Below are 21,887 nucleotides of genomic sequence, written 5' to 3'. Positions count from 1 at the left end.
TACATTCCTTTTTTCATGCTGGGTCTTTGAAATCTGGTGTATATTTTATATTCACTGGACATGTCTTTTATGACCAGCCACATTCCAAGTGTTCCACAGCCACACGCAGCTGGTGGCTAATTTCAGAACTGCTTGACAGTAAAATAATAGATAGACTGGATTCTATTCTTGTTTCATGCCCAGAAGAATGCTTGCCTTCTGTCTCTAGGCTTTGCTCCAATCATTCTCCGCTTTGGCTTTGGGGTCTCTGTGGGATTGCACCAGATTCCAGAAGTCACATAAACAGTTGCTTCCTTCAGAGTCCAAGTCGCATGAAAATTTGACCCAACTGGTGATCAGATCCACGTTGGGCCCAGTTTCACATTTTTATTTAAGTTAACAAATGTTATGATATGAGTCATGACATCTAGCTTTTAAATGTTAGAAGAGCTGGAAAATTCTATGGGATTTTCTTTTGTCAGAGTTACTCTAACAAAACCAAAAACCTGCCCCAGCGTTACCTGAAGGTTATGATTGGTCAAAACTTGACGAAAGCATCATCACATTCAAAGCAAGTGAATAATTTTCTTGCAGAAAATGGGTTGTGGGTTTAGCCTATTCATCATCCATAAATCTAACATGTTTTTTGTATGCAAAGGAGTGACTCATTACCACCCTCCTCATAATAATTACACACCCTACAAGCATTATTAGCTTGCATTGTGTGTTTCATACACATATAATCATTGATACAAAAAGCAAAGGGTCTCAATAATACAAAGTCCAAGGTTCTTTGTGAAGTTAGTTTCTCTTCTAGAAAGAAGTAGAAAAAAGATCCTTATGTGAATCTTATTTTCTTTTCCTGTAATTACTCTAAAGCGGCAGAAAAGTACAAAGAAGAAATGACCCATTATTAGTCTGTGTCTGATAAATAAAAGGATATGAAGGGCATTCGTACCATATGCAGGCGCAGACTACATCTTAAAGGACTGTTTCCATCAGAGACTTCCCAGGGCTCAATAAAAAGGGCTTCGCACAGCTAGAGGACTCAGACACAAAGCAGACATCCTCACGAGAGATTCCAGAGCTAGTGGAGGTTTAAGAGGTTCACTTATCATCCAATGAGATGGATTAAAAATGGCAAGAAATTTAAATGTTTTCCCTCCATATGAGGTCCTGGTGGTCCATTTCAAAGGCTGGAAATTGGCTAATCAATGGTCAGCCTCACTTCAGCCTTTCTCCTTTTCCTTTCTAACCCTGTAGTCTCTCTTTCATTTCACTGTTTATATCTGCCCCACCCCTGTCGCCACTGTTTTGTGGGAACATATGAAACATGCTGTTTCATCCTCTCTTTTCCCTCCTCCTCTCCTTATCATTATTCTTAATAGCCAGGGTGTCTTGAGCATTTACTCTATTGAAAGCCCAGTACTAGGCATTTTACATGCAAGCATCTTATTAAACCATAAAACATTTGGTGATGAATATGTATTTATAGCTCCAGCTGAGGGATGAGAAGTGAAGCCTCTGAGCACAGCCTATGCAAAGTCACACAGCTTAAGTAGTGGCAGGCTTGGAATATGAACCAAGTGTTGTTTGACTCCAAATCCTGTGTTGGTAACTTTGGTATTACATCACCAGTAACCCCTCCCTCCACTCAGTCGGCTCTTATTAAATACACATATATAAATAATTAAGTAATCCTACAAATACATATATTTGTTCACTGGGTCTCCTTGGTGCCTCTTTGGGACAGCATAGACAGCATAAGGACTAACAGTGGCCTCAACCCCAGTCCCAACAGATGTGTCAGAGGGCAAGGCACACAAATCTTAGTGTACTCCGCACATCCAGACCCTGGGGTCTGAAGCATTAGGAGGAGGCAGTGATATCCTCTCATCTGATGAGGACTGTTAGAACCAAGATGACCCAGCCTTTGTCTATTGCTTCAGCCTATAGGACCTTGACCTTTCTACATTTCGTAAGTAGGAATGAACCATGACTGCAGAATGTTGCCACTAAACAATTTTTAATAGCCTAATGCTATTATACTATTTTAGCAACTGTCCAAAAAAGACAGTGACCCACCTGGGCAACCATTCTTCCTACCTCTTCTGTTTCTCCTTTTCAACTACTCCCATCATGTGCCTGCTCTGTCCACTTACTCTCCTTCCAGACTTCCACTGGTAGTTCTGCCCTGATGGAAGCCCTCTATCTATCTGTCCTGCCATCATGACTCAGGTGATCCCAATGCCTCTAATTACTCCACCCTCTTACCATCTAGCTTTGCATCCCCCAAGCTATGCCTCTGCTCACTTTCACTTCTCATCTATAACATTTTACATTCCATGTGTGGTCCTCTTCACTGGACGAGATAATACTTTGGGGAAAGTGTGAGAGAATTCACTGCAGTGCATCAAGGCCTTAGAATGTGAGAAGGAAGACTCCTCCAGGGGTGCTGAGGCCCATTTCCTCTCCCTGCCAATTCTGGAAGAATGGCTGCCTTTTTGTTCCTCAATTCATTGCTAAGTCATGGCATGCAGAAGAGTACATACAGTGGACAATAGGAAATGCATTTACTTTTTCATTTAGGCACTTCTACTTTTCCAGTTCCGCTTTATACTGTGTCCCAACTCCTGCTGCATGTACTGATGGCACCAAAGGAACACTCTGCTGTTATGTGCACCTATGCATGCAGTTCCCTATTCCTAAAGTGCTACCTTTCCTCTTTTTATTTGGTTGATTTATTTTCATGCTTCAGGACTCATCTCAGTTGCCCTCTCTACCAGCTAGCTTTCCCTGAGTTAAGTGACCATGCGGAGTTAACCAATATGCATTTCTTTAAGCAAAGGTGCCAATTTTTTTGGTATTTTTTATTGGAGTTCAATTTTCCAACATATAGTATAAGTGCTCATCCCGTCAAGTGGCAAATGAGCCAATTAACTTGAAATTACCAATGCGTGCGGTTATCTTTATTTTTCGGTTGTAAGCTTCTGGATGGCATAGAAGATGTCTTTATTTTTGTACTATCAGAAACTAGAACAGTGCTAAATGCATGGTTTGCACTCAAAAAAATACTTTTTTAAAAGTTGACCTGGGGATGCCTGGGTGCATGATCCTTGAATCCCTGGATCGAGTCCCCTATCGGGCTCCCTGCATGGAACCTGCTTCTCCCTCTGCCTATGTCTCTGCCTCTGTGTGTGTGTGTGTCTCATGAATAAATAAATAACATCTTAAAAATAAAATAAAATAAAATTTGACCTGAACTGTTTGCCCCAATCTGTAATCTGTCCCCTAGCATCATATTTCTAACTTACACATGCAACTTTTAAGAGACAAGAAATGACATTGTCTAACAGCTGGCTCAGACTGTCCAAAGGCATGATTTAACTCTGTGATGATTATATTCTTGATAACACAACACATAAGTTATGTAGTTTTTTTTAACCTTATCCTTTCATTTGAGAAATGTATATCAGATCCCCTTCATTTTTGCCACTAGCCAGGGAGACACAATGAAGGAGGTAAAAGGAGTCTTCACTTTCCTAGCCCCTAGAGTGAATTGGAGGCAGATAATTAAACAAGGAAGTGCAACACAGAAGGGAAAGTTCTCGATGTTGGAGTTGCGCCCAGTGGGGGACCTAAATCAAAATATGTTAATCTTATGCTACAAAAATCGGCACCTTGGAATAGAAAATGGCATATTTGCTATAGTCAGGCTGTTTTACTGGGGTTAAAATTCTGGGTGATTGGAGAATAATGAGCTTAGGAAAACTTTTTCATCACTCTTAGCATCAGTTTCTAACTTTGCAAAGTCGGCCTTATAAATCGGTTGTTAGGATTACAAGCCTCACACAGGCCCCTCTGGATCTCAGCCCTGACACAGGGACGTTCCCTGGAGCCCCTGTGCACCGTGTCTCTGGCCGGACCCTTCGCGGCCCTCGTACACTCGCTGGGGACTCCGGCCCGAGGGTATGGACTCTGGGTATCCCTGGCCGCCCGGCTCGAGCCTCCTGCTTCACTTCCTTGGAAAGTCTTTTTATTTTTTTTCTTTATTTTTATAATTGTTTTAGTTGACGTCGTGCGGTTTATTTCTTGTGACTTTGGTCATTTTTCATGGGGAGTGTTCCGCTGTGTTTCTTTAGGTGTATTTGTTGCAATGACTCTGTCATTTGGAGATTTTATGTATCTCCAAAGTATATGTACATACACATAAAAGAAAAAAAAAAGGTTGAGGTTGAGGTTGGCAAAGCTCCGATTTATTAGGGGCGGTGGATAGAGGTGAGGTGGGTAAAGGACCACGGTACAGTCGCCCCCAGCCCACCCCGCCCCGGGCACCGGTGGGGCGGCCGCCCACATGCACGGTGGGTCGGGCAGCGCAGCCACTTGGTCCAAGTAGCCCCCAAGGAAAATGACGCTGGACCCCGCGCCGAGCGGCACCGGGGGGCCCAGAGCAGAGGCGGCCCAGGGCCTTCCCCTGCGCGCCGGGTCGGACCCTCCTCGCCCGAGGCCTCCCCGCAGCCTCCCCGCAGCAGCGCATCCTGCAGAGGCAGCGCAGGCCGGACCCGGTGCCGGAGCCTCGGCCCCTGGAACACGAGCTCACTCCGTGGCCGTTTCGGGGTCAGCTCCTCCGCACGGCGCGGCAGGCTCGGGCCGCCCCCAGGACGCGCGCCCGGTGGAGCCCGGGAGGCTGGGCGGCTGCTCCAGGGGCGCGGGTGGGCGTCCGCAGGGGCCCGCGGAGCACCAAGACGCGGCTCGCCACGACGATCGCGGCAACCACCACAAGAAGACGAGGTGCCCAGCAAGCCCGGCGACGTCTCGGGGACTTCCTGAGCCGTCAGGGACTGGAAGACGCTCTGGGAGAGCAGGACGCTGATGGGGACGGTGCGCTTCTGGCCTGCTAGGGCAGCCCGGGGCCGGGGGCAGTTCCCTCTCTTGAGGGAGGGGCCACCAGCCCTCCTGGCCTGGCAGGAGCCCTCTGGGGCGGCAGGGAAAGGAGCGTGGCGGGGCTCGGGAAGAAAGGAAGGAAGCAGTCGGACCTGATGGCCAGTGCCGGCTCCCTGCTCCCTGCCCAGCACGGGCCTCGGTGCAGCAGTCAGGGCTTTGCAGGGCCACCGAGCGGGGGGCATCCGGGACGGGGCTGCCTTGACCCCGCTGGACGGGGACAAAGGCAAGAGGCCCAGAGACCCACGTGAGGAAGCCCACGCGCACCTGTGGGACGTGCTGGCGCTGGTCCCTGGGCCGCTGTAGGGCTGGCAGGGGCAGGGCCTCCCCGGGGCCCTCGGTCCGGACGCCGCGCTGCGCTGTGCCAGGTGTGATGTGGCACCGGGCCGGGCCGGACGAGGTCCTGGGGAAGCCCCAGGGAGCCCCCAGCGGGCGGGCCTCGATGGCCAGGCGCGGGGCCACGGGTGCACACGGGCTGGCTTCCAAGACCTGGCAAGGAGGGCGGGGACGTCGCGGCTTGTGTTGGTCACTCGTTGAACCGGCCTTGTGTTCCCCAGTCGGGTCAAATAAAACACTATGGAAACTCGAAGAAAAAAAAAAGTGAGGTGTTGCTTTACTAACAATTTATGATATTTATAATTAGGAAGGAAACAACCAATTTCAGTTCAAAACTAGGTATTTCCAGTCTTGTAAATGTGGAGGTCTTGGCATTGATGTTCGCCCACAAAAGAAACTGAGGAATTTGAACTAGCTATCCCCAAAGAGTCTAGACTAGCTGTTCTCTTAACCTTTGGATGGAACTAAAGCAGAGTCAATGACTTTTCTCATTTTCTCACATCCATCTCCAATAAAAAAAAATAGTCTTCATTCAGTAAGAAAAATATCCAGTCTCATTTGTAATCAAACTATGTCTAGAGGCACCTGATGGCTCAGTTGGTGAAGCATCAGGCTTGACTCAGGTCACGGTCCCAGAGTTCTGGGATCCAGCCCTGAGATGGGGGGTCTCTGCTCAATGGGGAGTCTGCTTCTCCTTCTCCCTTTGCCCCTCCCCCTGCTCATTTTCTCTCATTTTTAAATAAATAAATAAATAAATAAATAGATAAATAGATAAATAAATAAATAAATTCCTTAAAAAAAAAAAACATCTAAAATGAAAACATTTCCCCTCTCTCAATTTAGGCTTATTGTCACAGGCAGTGTAGAAAGAGGTGTGTGGTCATATGCTTTTCTCTTTGCCCAGATAGAGATGTTTCTCTTCCTCCAGGTGTTCTGACCTTGGATTGGTATAGTTGTGGGGATCTAGGATTCGTGCTCTTCGAGCCTGAGAGGTGTTTAAACCTGGCATGTTTTTCTCATGAGGTGCCCTGTGGAGAAGCTCTGCTTTATCTATCAACTGCAATTCCCTTGAGCTATACAAAGGCATCTTTTTCTAGCTTGTGTCTGGCTTGACTTATTCTTAACTTCTAAGCATCCTGCAGCTACACCTACTGATTCTTTTCATTAAAATTACCTCGCTTTACTAGGTGGTGCTCTTGGACTGGATCTAAGTAATCCCATCCCTGTCTTGCACCTAACCCACAACATGCCCTTAGTATAGACTCATATATGCTTTGTTTCAACACCTCCTGTATGACCAGAATAACCATCTCTCCCTTCACTTTGAATTTATAAATATGATATTAGTCCATTTTTGCTGCACACATTCTTGGAAACACATACCACCTCTCTTGTCATGTTAGAGCTTTTTTCTTTAGGGTTTAATTGAGTAAAAAGATCTTCCCTTCTGCTGGATGAGGAGTAGACTCAGCACATCAATACTCTCTTTAAAATGCTTTCTTGTTATCCAGCTCCTAACCTTCTATCCTTAAGGTATGAGAGAAGTTTAAACCAGTTACATTCACCTCCTTTGCAGATACTGCAAAGTGGTTTCACATCTCATTCTTAAAAGAGTGTGGCACCTATTGTTGCTCAAAACTAAGACTAGAATGTCTCTGTTTTTAATATCTATTACACATATATTACATTCGTTCAGAGCAGATTGAATTGATAGGGAAAAACAATTAGAGAAAAGGAATTATGTAGTTATGGAAGTAAAGTTCACCAGGAAAATATGACAATTCTAAACACGAATAGTTCTAGTAGTGTAATCTCAAAATATAAAGCAAATAGTTAAAACAATAAAAGCAGAAATTGACAAATCTGTCATCATGCTTGTCAATTTTTATATATCTTTCTGAATAATTGATAAGTTATGAGTCCAAAAATGTCTGTAGGGATACAGAAAATATAAACACAATTAACAATCTCTCTTAAATATAAAGAACATTAAACCCAGGAATTATTCTCCTTAAAAACACATTGCTACATGTTTAAAATTTGGCCATGTTACTAGTCATAAAACGAGTTACAATTAATACCTAAGAATCAACATTATTCAAAATACACACTCTGATAAAATTGAAATTCAGATAAAGTAACTAATAAGGTTATATATTTGGGGAATTTAAAAACATACTTCTAAATAACTTATAAATCAAAGAAGAAATTCTGATAGAAATTAGAACATACATAGAATCAAGTGACACAAGTGTCCAAAATACCATAGGCCAAGAGTTAAAAAGCTAACTTTACAACCTAAAAAGCTATACAGAATAATCCAAATGATAGGAAAAGATAAAATGTTCCTTAAATGATTTTACTAACAAAACTTTGAAACCAAGCCCCAAAATTAACACTTTGAGGAAAATGATTTAGAGGTTAGTCTTTCTCACGAACACCCCAAACAGAATACTAGCCATATAAAAGTAGAAAATAGGGGGTGCCTGGGTGGCTCATTTGGCTAAACATCTGCCTTCCACTTAGGCCATGACCTCAGGGTCCTGGAATTGAGCCCCATGTGGGGCTTTCTGCTCAGCAGGGAGCCTGCTTCTCCCTATCCCTCTGCCTGCAGCTCTCCCTCTTTATGCTCTCTCTCTCAGTCAAAGGAAGAAGAAAGAAAGAAAGAAAGATGAAAGAAAGAAAGATGAAAGAAAGAAGAAAGAAAAAAAGAAAGAAAGAAAGAAAGAAAGAAAGGGAAAGAAAGAAAACCTTTTAAAAGATTCATAAAATACATTACAACCAAACTGAGTTTATACTAAAAATGCAAGTATCCCTAACCCTGTAAAGGTATTCATTGAATGGATGTGTTCACTCCTTTAATAGATTAAAGATTAAGGAGTGGGTGAAGGGGATCAAAAAGAAAAAGAAAGGAAATGTATTTGATGTAAAACAGACATAGAGATTTTGAATGACATTCAAATACTGGCTATAAATATCATATATATTCTCATATGTAAAATAAGTATATTATACATAATATAAACAAAACACTGATGCATACTCACTATTTCTAAAACAAAAAATACCCTATTATAAAAAAATTAAAATCATATTATCTTAAGAAAAACAGAAAAGCATTTTAAAAATTCAACAGTTTTAATGATAATAACTTAGCCAACTAAAACATAGACATTTTTTTTAAAAGAAAGACCAATTGTGGTAAATACCCCACCAGATAGCAAAACTTATAAAAATATGGTTTTTAAAACTATGTGATACTCAGATGGGGGAAGAAATAATAGACTAGTGAAACAGAATAAAGAACTGAACAAGTGACTACTGATATATGAAAATTTTTGAGGTAGTATTGGAGATCTGGGAAGAATAATAAATTATCTAATAAATGATGCTTGGAATGTTGGTTTTCTGTAAAGGAAAAGTAAAATTAGAGTCCTACTCTAATATCAATCATAAGAAATCTATAACAGGTAGATTAAAATCATCTTTATGATTTATGTGAAAAGTGCAACTTAAAATGTTAGAAGAAAATATGGTAGAAAACATAATATCAGAAGATTAAAATCATCTTATGTGAAAAGTACAGCTTAAAAATGTTAGAAGAAAACTTATAATATCAGAAGAAGGAGAGATTTTTTTAAACTAAACATGAGTAGAAATATTTATTAATGATACTGCATTAAAATAAAACCTTTGTGCTTCAAAATACATAACTTTCAAAAAAGGGAAAAAATAAAACTCTAGTCTGCTAGAAGTTATGTACAATATATTTAATCAGCAAATGTTTCATATCCAGAAATATAAAGAACACACAAAAAATCATTAAACAAAAGAAAAAAAAACTAAAGAATAGGCCAAAATATGAACAGGCAACTCAATAGAATGGAGAGTCAAGAGCTCATAAAGATGAAAATATGTTCAGTCTCACTAGTCATCAAGAACATTTAAGTAAAATAATAATATGGTACCATTTCACATCTATGACACTGACAAAAACTAAAATATCTGAGAAATGTTGAGGACTGGTTTGGTTTTTAGAAGATCCAATAAATGACCCTTGTGTACTCCACCATACTTAGTCGATAAACTCAGTATTCAGGAAGATGGAAAGGAAAATATTGCCTTTATAGGTGATTGTGGAAGATTGAATTATAATTTCCCAATTATTTGCTTCTTCTCTATGACAGGATTATATGTTCCCATTCATTGTTATGTGAGTCATTGCATCATGTGGGAAGAATCTAAGTCCCCACCTTGCTGACTTTGGGCCGAGTCTTGGGCATCCTTTGACTAATGGGATGTAAGCAGAGGTGATATTTGCTTTTTTGAGAAGAAGCTTAAGTTGAATTTTGTGGTTTGCCCTTGCCTATTAGAACCACATATGTCAGATAAAGGTACTACATGCCTAAGTCTTCAGACTAAGAAGACACATGGAACTATCAAGCACAACAGAGTCAAGCACAACAGCACTAAGCCAAAGTACAGCTGGCTTGCAGCTCTGATGTAACATTAAGAGAGAAATAAATATTTGTGGTTCTTAACCATTGATATATTGGCTTTGTTTGTTGCCACAGAAAAGGCTTACTAATCCACTGATAAAGCTGAATGGTATTCTACAATGCGGCCTAGTGTTAAAGCTATCTTTCACCAACCAGATAACTCAGGCCACCTTCCTGGGGAGGAACAAAGGATGGCTGGCAGCTGTGTTCAGGAAAATCCCTTCCTGTAAAAACCAGAAAAGTTAGGAACAAATATTCATCCATAACATACCCAAATCGTGGCTATTCCATTTGGAATAAGTGAGAAGTCTGGTAGGGCAGTCTTCTTTCCATCTTCACGGGGTCCCTTCCTCAATACCAACCACAGTTCCTTTGTGTGTTCTCCCAAAACCTCCAATCAGCAATCAGTGTTGAGCTGGTTCAGAGCAGTCACTAATTAAATTAATTTCAAGATTATGCTCTACTTGGCAGTATCTTTATCCTCCTTTCTATTTTGTATCCCAAATTATGCCAATCCACATTGTCCAATATAGATTATTAATCATTCAATTAATTAAAAAGAATTGAGATATTCTTATTAATAAAATGTCACCAACATTTAAGTGTCTAAAATTTATTTTTTAAGTGTCTAAATTTAAATATAGCTCTCCTCTTTGTTAAATTTTGAGGGAGAAATTTGAGTTCAGAAATTATAGTTCAAAGACTTTTTATGTCCAAAATGACTAAATAGATATCACGATGACACTAAACTCATATCTGTCAATAGTAACTCTGAACGTGAATGGGCTTAATGACCCCATCAAAAGGCGCAGGGTTTCAGACTGGATAAAAAAGCAGGACCCATCTATTTGCTGTCTACAAGAGACTCATTTTAGACAGAAGGACACCTACAACCTGAAAATAAAAGGTTGGAGAACCATTTACCATTCAAATGGTTCTCAAAATATACCCTAAAAACTATAGAACACTTCTGAAAGAAATTGAGGAAGACACAAAGAGATGGAAAAATATTCCATGCTCATGGATTGGCAGAATTAATATTGGGAAAATGTCAATGTTACCCAGGGCAATTTACACGTATAATGCAATCCCTATCAAAATACCATGGACTTTCTTCAGAGACTTAGAACAAATTATTTTAAGATTTGTGTGGAATCAGAAAAGACCCCGAACAGCCAGGGGAATTTTAAAAAAGAAAACCATATCTGGGGGCATCACAATGCCAGATTTCAGGTTGTACTACAAAGCTGTGGTCATCAAGACAGTGTGGTACTGGCACAAAAACAGACACATAGATCAATGGAACAGAATAGAGAACCCAGAAGTGGACCCTGAACTTTATGGTCAACTATTATACGATAAAGGAGGAAAGACGATCCACTGGAAGAAAGACAGTCTCTTCAATAAATGGTGCTGGGAAAATTGGACATCCACATGCAGAAGAATGAAACTGGACCACTCTCTTGCACCATACACAAAGATAAACTCAAAATAGATGAAAGATCTAAATGTGAGACAAGATTCCATCAAAATCCCAGAGAGAACTCAGGCAACACCCTTTTTGAACTTGGCCACAGTAACCGGAGAAGGACAAACAGTATATGTTCTCATTCATTTGGGGAATATGAATAATAGTGAAAGGGAATATAAGGGAAGGGAGAAGAAATGTGTGAGAAATATCAGAAAGGGAGACAGAACATAAAGACTTCTAACTCTGGGAAATGAACTAGGGGTGGTGGAGGGGGAGGAGGGCGGGGGGTGGGGGTGAATGGGTGACGGGCACTGAGGGGGACACTTGACGGGATGAGCACTGGGTGTTATTCTGTATGTTGGTAAATTGAACACCAATAAAAATTAATTTATAAAAAAAATGATGAAAACCCGAATTCAGGTTATAATGCCCTTTTGATTTAAATATAAAAATAAAGTTCAAATTTTCTTTCCCCTATCATTGCTAATACAGTAGGATTCTTTATTATACTTGATCTGAAGAACAGCCAGCTGGTTGGCTATTTATGCCAGAGTTTCAGGCCCAGCAGACCTAATGACACGTACTCAATCATATACTTATACAGCCTTTTTTGCAAACAGAGGCAGGCTACTCAGTCAGACACTCCCTGGTGAATGGCATCAAGCTATAAAAATGAGCCATGTAAGTTGGATATTGTTGTACTTAGTGAGGAGGTCATCCCTCTTTGCTTCCTTCTAGAATCCCTATCTTTGCCCCTTTGCCCAATTTGAATGAGGAATGAGTATATCATCTCCTGTTGGGGGTGCTACCATCCCAAAGCGATGTCTGCAGCCTTATGCTCTGGAAGGTGCTAAGCATGCTCACACATAGTCCATGTTCAATGCCTTGGAAACACCAGGTGTCAGCTTCCAGACTGAAAATCTGGCTAAAGATTTCTGGGGAATTGTTATGTAAAATGTCACAGCACAAGCAAAATGAGCCAGAAGATATCTGATAAGACTGTGTTCAAACAATCACTTCTAAATCCATATCCTTATTTGTATATTTTAGCATCTAATCTCCAATTTTATTTTTATTTATATTTATTTAATTGTTTTTTAAATATTTTGTTTATTTATTCATGAGTGACACAGAGGGAGAGAGAGACGGAGACAGAGACATAGGCAGAAAGAGAAGCAAGCTCCATGCAGGGAGCCTGATGTTGGACTCGATCCCAGGACCAGGATCACGCCCTGGGCTGAAGGCAGACGCTTAACCACTGACAAAGTCCCAGGTGTCCCTAATTTCCAATTTTAGTGTATTATCCAGACTCTTCCCCCAACCCAAGGCCAAATTCCTTTGGGTAGAATTCCTGAATCATCTCATTTAGGTGCTCCCTCAATATTCCTATGCTTTTCCCTAGTGCCCCTGGTCACTTCTAAGCCCCATATAGACTCTTAAGAGAGCTGTTTTGGCAAGGAACCCGTCTGTATCATTTGCACCATGCACTAGTCATTAGTATATTCTTAATTTTTTTCTAGTCATCTCAGTGTTGCCACTAATCAAATATTAAATAGGCCAAGTGTGTATCCCCCTGGTTTGTGTCGTACAGACTGTATAATGTTTATCAGAATTTTTGCCTGCTCCATCATAATAGCCAGATATTCTCAGAAATCTTGCAGCTACAATTTTTCCTTTGGTTAGGGAGTTAAAAACATCTGAAAATCTGGATCTTCATTGACTTCAGTGAGGCTAGTTCTCTATATACCAAAAAATACAGTTTTTATCATACGCCTTTAAGTCAACAATGATAGATTGGACAGTGCCAGAGCTTATGACATTCAATAAATTACTCTTGGTATACTGATGGGCACAAGGATGAGATATCCTCTGATCTATGTATCCATCTATAGATGTATGTATATATTCTGTATGTATGTATCTATCATCTATCTATCTATCTCATCTATCTATCTATCTATCTATCTATCTATCTATCTATCATCTATCTCTCAACAGTAGGCTGCATTGCAATAGAACAGTCCTGGAAATTAGTCATTCTTCAGGCTTGGGTGTACCACTGTACATTCTCTGAAAGTATCAATATACAAGATGGTCAGGCTGTCACTCCATGGTCTGCAAAGTCTGGCTATACTCGAGAAATATATCCATCATAGCTGGCATTTGGGTGTATAGTTCCAAGCTAGAAAGATCCATAAATTGTGGAATTCTTCTTGACACTTTATCTTCAGTATGCAATTACAGCTACTTAGATCACAAATTCAGAATCCTAAAGATATAGTTTATACAAAGGTAAAAAATTGCATCCTAGTTTCCAATGACTGTTCCTCCAAAAAACTCATATGTTAAGTATGTACTTAGTCCCAAAATTTCCCACAACACTTGAAGGCTTTCCAAAGTCTTCACATTTTCCTACTGTCTTCAAGTAGTACCAAATGTTCCAGAATTTCATAGGGTCAGTTTTCCAGACATCTGTTTCTCTCAGTCTCTAGAATGTAGATAATAGGATGATTTTTTTAAAAAAAATTCAAAGTTCCATAATATCAATGGACAGTTACAAAGTGAGTCTAGGCCCTGAGTATTTTTGGGCAGGCTGAAAGGCTGGAGATGGTCAGTTTTCCATAAGCCTGTATGGGATGAAGTGGGGATGATGGAGCAAAACAGAAGAGAAAAATGAAAAGAAGAGAAGATGGCATGCTTTTTTCCTTTACTGTAAATTCAACAGTTTTCATAGATATTATGCCTAGGCCCCATTTGTTCTTAGTTTGGGAGGCTCCCAAAGCAGACATAGACTTGGAAGTCAATAGGTTATTTGGAAGGTGTTTGTAGAAAGCACCAGTAAGGGAATGGGCAAGGTGAAACAAGAAAGGGAGGAAAGCCAATAGATTCTATATTAATTGTCAGATTTCCACTGTGGACAACTGGGGCTCAACACCCCCTCAAGGAGTCTAACAAGGTACTCTGTGGAATGCACCCGGAATTGTTTCCCTGAGGGTAATAGAGACTAGAGTATTCATCCACTGACTCTGGTCCCTCATCAGTAGATAGTTGCTCTGGGGGTGTTAAATCTTGATATTCTCAGACTGCCTTCTGTGGGCTGAGCAAGCATTCATGGTGCTGGATAAAGCATAGAGAAGAAGGAGCCTGTGTGGAAAGCTCCCAGCATGTGTGAGAATTGTCATCTATCAATGCCTCATGTTATTTTGGGTGTCTGACTCCAAAGTCAAATGATGTGAGTTCATTAACTTCTCTGGACTGATGACCCTATCCTAACTTAGGCACTCTTATTTCTGCTGGTGGTAAAATCTATCTGAAATTATTATCAGCTGAGCTCAAAGGCCTTGCTATGCTTCTGAATACATAGGATTGGTGACAAAAACAATGCCCTTTTTTTCCCCCTCTAACTATGCTGTTTTAAAGGTAACTGGGGCAGCCCGGGTGGCTCAGCGGTTTAGTGCCACCTTCAGTCCAGGGTGTGATCCTGGAGACCCGGGGACCCAATGTGATGACCATGCCATGAATATAGTCTTGCCCAAACTAGGATTCTTATGAGGGTCTGTGCAGAGGCTAAAGATAGAACACATGAGGCAAATGTGTTTGTTACTGAACTTCCTTATAACAGCTACCATTCTGACAACAAATGGGAGAGGTTTGGGTAGAACTAGATCTGGATATGTGGTACCCATGTCCTTATCTATCAACTTCTAAGTCATCCCAAGTAATGTACAAATAGGAGTTTTCACATCACCAGTATTTTATCTCAACACAATGAAGCACCCATGTGGCATAAACCACAGGTCTTTTTTCTCACATTATATTTATATTGGGCCTATGGTTACTGTATAATATGAAATTAAAGTGATTTTTACATAGTACATACATAGTAAAATATTACTAAACTATTATAAACCATAAATATGAAGGCACAGCTTCAACTTTATAAAATATTCATAAAATCTTCTGATTTATTTTTAAATGAAAAAAGATTATTTACCAAGTTATATGTACACACTGACATAGGTGGACAAAGATTTGAACAAAATATGATGAAGAATAGCTTACTAAGTGGTACCATGGAATTATGGGTAAGTATGTTTAAATTAAAAACATATTTCAGTTGCTAAAGTAACTATAAATTTTGGTAAGAATAAGAGGGAGCCAAACAGCATTTGTTCAAAGAATTTTATTTAGTCATAATTAAATATAAAGAGCAAATTCATCAAGTTTAGAACCTGGGTGGTTGAATGAAAATTCACAAAGCTAGACTTTTAGAGGTTTATATAGTTAGGGAAGTATTTTAAAACACCAGAGCAAATAAATGACACCAGCAATTACATCATTATACTGATTAAGGCATAGTATTCTTTTTTTTTTTAATTTTTATTTATTTTTGATAGTCACAGAGAGAGAGAGAGAGGCAGAGACACAGGCAGAGGGAGAAGCAGGCTCCATGCACTGGGAGCCCGATGTGGGATTCAATCCTGGGTCTCCAGGATCGCACCCTGGGCCAAAGGCAGGCGCCAAACCGCTGCGCCACCCAGGGATCCCAAGGCATAGTATTCTTATGTATCTTTTTGGAATGGGACCATATCAATGTAGTTGCTAATTCTGTCTCATGGAGACAACCCATGGTGAAGGCAAACCATAAGCTAGAAATCTGTGCATGGCAAAGCTGGTTGCTTAAGTTTGCTAAAGGAACATACCAGATTAAGCTCTCATTTTATTATTTATTCTATTGCTCTCCACCAGTTTTTCTATATATGAAGTTTGAAAACTAGAAACTTGTTTTTTTGGTATCTAAGCAACAGAAAGAGGTAAAAGCTCATGACCATGGGCCTGATAGTTTGAACTTTGAAAATGACAACAAATATCCCTTTGGGAGTCTTTCAAACAGAGTAGTGTGCTAGCTGAGAAAATATACTCTAATAGAATCTTCTTATGGTCCTTTCAGAGAACAACAAAGAATCTTTTTTCAGAGAACCAGAATGACAAATTTCCTATGACAAAATGCTTTTTAATCCTATTATTATAAGTTTGCAAAGAGAATCCACGTTACTCATGAAAAATAATATTCAGAATCACCTTTAGCCTCTCCCACACATTACCATAATTTTCTGGCGAGACAAACCCATCTTAGCCTTAACCTCAACATTCCACAGCATTACCTTTAAAAGGTCATGCCATTTGTAATTATAAACATTTATGCCAAATGAAAGTTAAATTACCTAAGGTCTTAAATGTAATGTAGTGTATAAAGTGTAAAAAGATGCCTTTGTAAAGAAACCGTTCTCTGGAATTTGCCTATATTAATATAAATTACTTGGAAACACATGGCAAATAAAATAATGTTGCACTGTTAGTATTTCTGGTGTCCTGTGTATACAGCCTGTTTATGCTCACTGTTACTAAAGAAAGTCAGAAGGCTCTATGGACAATCCAAAACAGGCCTTTAACCCAAGCACCTAACACAATTGCAACTTCAGCACTCTTTCCAAAATAATCAGCTTTCCAAAATAATCAACAGGTGATACCATCAAGTTGGTAATTTGGAGATGCCAATAGCCATGTGACATTGCTACAGAATTAATCTGGTTAATAGATCAATAATAAAAGTTTAAAAAATAAGATTTACCACTTTTTGATGGGTTCAGTCAATATGCATGGGCAGTACTCACTATACTCTGAGATAGACGGGGCCAAATATCACAACCATGATATTTTATCTGTGCAGTTTCATTAGAATCTATTGTGAAATTCCATGGCATGAACTGTGGATGGAGTTATTAATTACAAGTCTTTGTCTTGGTTGCTTAACTCAGTTGGTCAGAACAGAGCACAGAGGAAGACAAGAATGTGGTAATGATCACAGGAAGGATTTTATCTACATAAAATGACATTTGGCTTTTGGAATATTTCTAGCAATTAAAGTTAATGTGGACATATAAGTCTTGGAATTAATTTCAAACCAAACAAAGCCACACCATGAAACCTTAAAACAGAAGGTATGGCAATGTTGTTTTATTCTCCCTATCGCCTTTCAAATATTCCTCTTCCATAAGACTTCCCTATTCATTTGGGAGAAGGGAGAAAACAATACTTAATACTCAAAATATTAAATTCTCCCTTGTTCCTTCTGGTTCCAATTTTTCTCAATGGGATGATAAAATAAATTAATAATAATGATAAACAATCATACTATAATCTAACATCTATTGAGTATGTACTATATGCTAGCATTATATTAAAGGCTTTCAACATTTTCTTTCTCTTGGTTCTAACAACACTTTCACGAGGTAGGAAACCATTAATTAGGCTGAGGCTTCAGTGAGGTTGGATAACTTGCCTGGGATCACTTAATAAATGACAATGCCAAGTCCAAACCCTGCCTGACTCATGTAAACAAGACTTTTGTGTTTAATAGCATGTTTTTGTGCTAAGGCAAATACAGAAAGAAAAAATTTTAGAACTACATTAACTCAGGAAAAGTTTGAAGTCTCAATCTATCCTCAACTCTTACAGTCACTTGACCTCACCATTAATCATTTAAATATTTGTTTTAGATCAACTACACTATGTACGGGTGACTAATGGAGTGTTGATAATGACCTTTTGGTTAATGAGGGAAATGTACTGTTCTTTGAGAGGATGATGCTACTGAGATGATCCAAACATAAAAGGGCCATGCACTTTAATTTTGATGGTGTATTAGCTTTGATTTCCCCTGAACTGTTCGCTTTATTTTAGGAGGATATAATCCTGTTTCCATTGTTGATACCACTGTGCCCACATGGGTTCTGCCTACATCTGTGCCCTCCCTTGAACTGTGTTCTGACCAACGGAACTGAGAAAAGTAAACCAAAGAATTCTAGTTAATAATTCCACTCGCTACCCACACACAGCTTGAGAATTTGGCAAGAGAGTTCTAGCGAACTTCCAGAGACATAATATTATAGTTATGAAATCTAAGATGATTGTCTCAGTCCATCCTTGGACTGAGAGTGTACTATCAGTGTGCATTCTCTTAGCCTATCAAACATTACTCAATTTGTTCTAGAGTTTTAGGATGAACTACAGAATGACTCAACAGTAATCAATTTCAGCCATCAAAGTTATCTGAAATACCTGATCGATGGTATTACCAAAACAAAAGGCAAATTTCTTCTTTGGAAAGAGTACTGGAATTGAAATTGACTTTACCACACAAACTCAAAAGATGTCATTTTGCCTTTTATGAACTGTATTATCTTGAGAAAGACATAAGATAGATGTCTACAACTCTTCAGCTATAAAATGATGTTATAACCATCTCTTCAGATAATAACAAGGAATAGATGCATGAAAGTGTTAAACATTGTAAATAATTAAGGGAGACTGTTATCATATTGGCTTGACCTACTAGATATTTAATTGTATTGCAGCTCGGAGAATTCTGAATAAGTTTGGGGGTCTCTGGAAACCTTTTACTTCTGGCATAACCTTTCCAGTTAATATGTACCTCCCTTCCCGTATCCTCCCTTCAAATCTATCCCTTTAAAAAAAAAAAAAGACTAGAAAAGTCCAATGAGCTTTGGTCTTCTTAAGAATTCCAAACACCAAAAAAAAAAAAAAAAAAAAAAAAAAAAATCCAAACACCTATATTTTAAACCCCTAAAACCAAGCAGCTTAAAAAAAAAAAAAAAAAAAAAACAAGCAGCTTTTTTAGCCCAGCATTATTCACAGATTTTTTTTAAGTCCTTGAGAGATAGGTCATGGTATTTCTGTATATGAACAATGAATATTCCTATTCAGTTAATTCTATCCTCCAGAAAATGAAATAAGGGGAAAATATTCTAATTTTTATATTTTAATCTGTTAGGTCTGATCCAGCACTTTGGATTTCCTACATCTAATTTCCATGATCATTTTACCATTTATTTGGATATATTTTAGTACTTACAGTAGTGGTTGAGAATATAGTGATGTGTGAGAAAAAGAGAGACAGGAAGTAACATGCTAAACTACGGTAAAATTTTATGTTTTGGTTTGATTTTTAATTCAGTTTTTTGAAGATTGTACTTTTAAAACTATAGTTACTTGAAATGGCCAACTAAATAGAATAAAAAGAATTTTTTTTAATTTTATTTATTTATTCATGAGAGACAGAGAGAGAGAGGCGGAGACACAGGCAGAGGGAGAAGCAGGCTCCACGCAAGGATCCCTACCCAGGAGCCCTACCCGGGACTCCAGGATCACGCCTAGGGGCCTAAGGCAGGTGCTAAACTGCTGAGCCACCCAGGGATCCCTGAATAAAAAGAATTTTGATGTGATTTAAGGGCTCACCGCATATCTAGATAATAATGGCTGAGGCTTTTCTAGAAAAGAGTTTCAAAGGAAGCTGTGATAGCTATAAAAATAACCTCTCTTCTGGCCCACTTGAAAGTGTGGGATAATGAATACCAGCTACTCACCTTATCTTGCAATGTTCCTTGCACTCCAATCAGATTAAACTGCCTGTTCTCTAAACAATCTGGTAGGTCTTTTCAACTAATGTTCTTTCTGTGAGAAGTGCTTCTTCTCACCTTATCACCTCAGCAACCTCTTGCTTCAAACCTCTGCACTGAAAGATTCTTGTTTCTCCAAAGCTATGCTCACACTTCCATACCTTCCTTGCCCTTTGTACTTGTTTCTACTTTGCACTTAAATGATCCATCCCTCCCTCCATTCATTCGTTCTTTAACCATTTTTTAAAAATATCTATTATGTAATAGGCACTGTGTCAGGTACAAGGGATATAAAACAAATAACACACAGTCTCTATTATAAAAAATCTGAAGTGTTATATAGAGCTTCTTAACCTGGGCATTTCTTAACTCAAGTGAGCTTTTATGGTTCCGTTTAGCATGTTGAAGTTTTGTGCATTAATTTGTAGGTATGCACACGTGTGAACTCCTCAGCAAAGATGGTTTTAGATTTCAGAAAATTCCAGAGGAAATCAGAAAGCCAAGAAGGTCAGACTTTGGCTTAGTGGAAAAGATAAATAATCATTTAATTACAACAAATTGTTTAATTGGTAGCAAAATAGAGATATGCATAAGACCAGATATGTGGTAGAAACCAGAAGGTGGTGGCATCTGAGGAAATTTGGGGGGAGAGGTGGTATCTGGTTGAGTCCTGAAGGATGGGTGAGTTCTCACTCTCTACTTTTCTTCCCTGTCAAATGCCTAACTCTTTTACTTCATCATCACTCATTTATCTCTTAATCTATAAAAATCTTGCTCCCAGACTCACCACTGTACTGAAATTACTCTGGTAAAGGTCATCAGTGATGTCTTCATTCCTAAAACCAACTGGTTTTCTAAAACCAAGTAGCAAAATCAATTCCAATTTCAAATCTTTAATCTCAGTGCCTGTCACCCAGTCATCCCCACCCCCCACCCTCCTCCCCTTCCACCACCCCTAGTTCGTTTCCCAGAGTTAGGAGTCTCTCATGTTCTGTCTCCCTTTCTGATATTTCCCACACATTTCCTCTCCCTTCCCTTCTATTCCCTTTCACTATTATTTATATTCCCCAAATGAATGAGAACATACACTGTTTGTCCTTCTCCGATTGACTTACTTCACTCAGCATAATACCCTCCAGTTCCATCCACGTTGAAGCAAATGGTGGTTATTTGTCATTTCTAATGGCTGAGGAATATTCCATTGTATACATAGACCACATCTTCTTTATCCATTCATCTTTCGATGGGCACCGAGGCTCCTTCCACAGTTTGGCTATTGTGGACATGGCTGCTAGAAACATTGGGGTGCAGGTGTCCTGGCGTTTCATTGCATCTGTATCTTAACACCATAGAAACAAACAATCCAATCATGAAATGGGCAAAAGACATGAAGAGAAATCTCACAGAGGAAGACATAGACATGGCCAACACACACATGAGAAAATGCTCTGCATCATTTGCCATCAGGGAAACACAGATCAAAACCACAATGAGATACCACCTCACACCAGTGAGAATGGCCAAAATTAAGACAGTATGTTGGAGAGGATGTGGAGAAAGGGGAACCCTCTTGCACTGTTGGTGGGAATGTGAAATGGTGCAGCCACTCTGGAAAACTGTGTGGAGGTTCCTCAAAGAGCCAATAAGTAAAATCTTAAAAAAAAAAATCTAGGTTATGAGAAACTTCTATGTATAATGGCAAATTAAAGGTGGAAAATTTTACTGTGTTCATGCCTCTGATTGGTGCTGACAAGTTCCCAAAGCCTTTGAACTCACATTGATCTTTAGTTGGTACCCTGCCCTTTTGAGGGTGTCATCCCATCCGCCTTTGCCTTATCTCATTCCTCCTCCCTGTTCCAGAAAGAAATGGCAAATGACTGTCTGGGAACTTCCTGGAATCTGCCTCCTCTTCCACAAGCAAACCTGCTCCTCCTGCCCGGGGAGGTAAAGCAGCCACCTTCATGACAGAGCTCCAAACAGGTCACTGGATTTCAGTTTCTAGAAACTGGCCTGCATTTGGGACCAGGAAGCTGTTGTTCCTAGCTGACATGTGGAATTCAAATAAAGAAAAGAGCAACCATATTTTATTCCCCAAAATGATATAAAGGAAAACATAAACAAATCTGTTTCCCACTTGGCGGCTTGCACAGTGAAGGCCATTGTTCCCTGGGAACTCCAACT

This window comes from Nyctereutes procyonoides, unplaced genomic scaffold (genome assembly GCF_905146905.1).
Source record: "Nyctereutes procyonoides isolate TBG_1078 unplaced genomic scaffold, NYPRO_anot_genome, whole genome shotgun sequence".
NCBI classification, from domain to species: Eukaryota; Metazoa; Chordata; class Mammalia; order Carnivora; family Canidae; genus Nyctereutes; species Nyctereutes procyonoides.
This window is presented reverse-complemented; position numbering follows the sequence as displayed.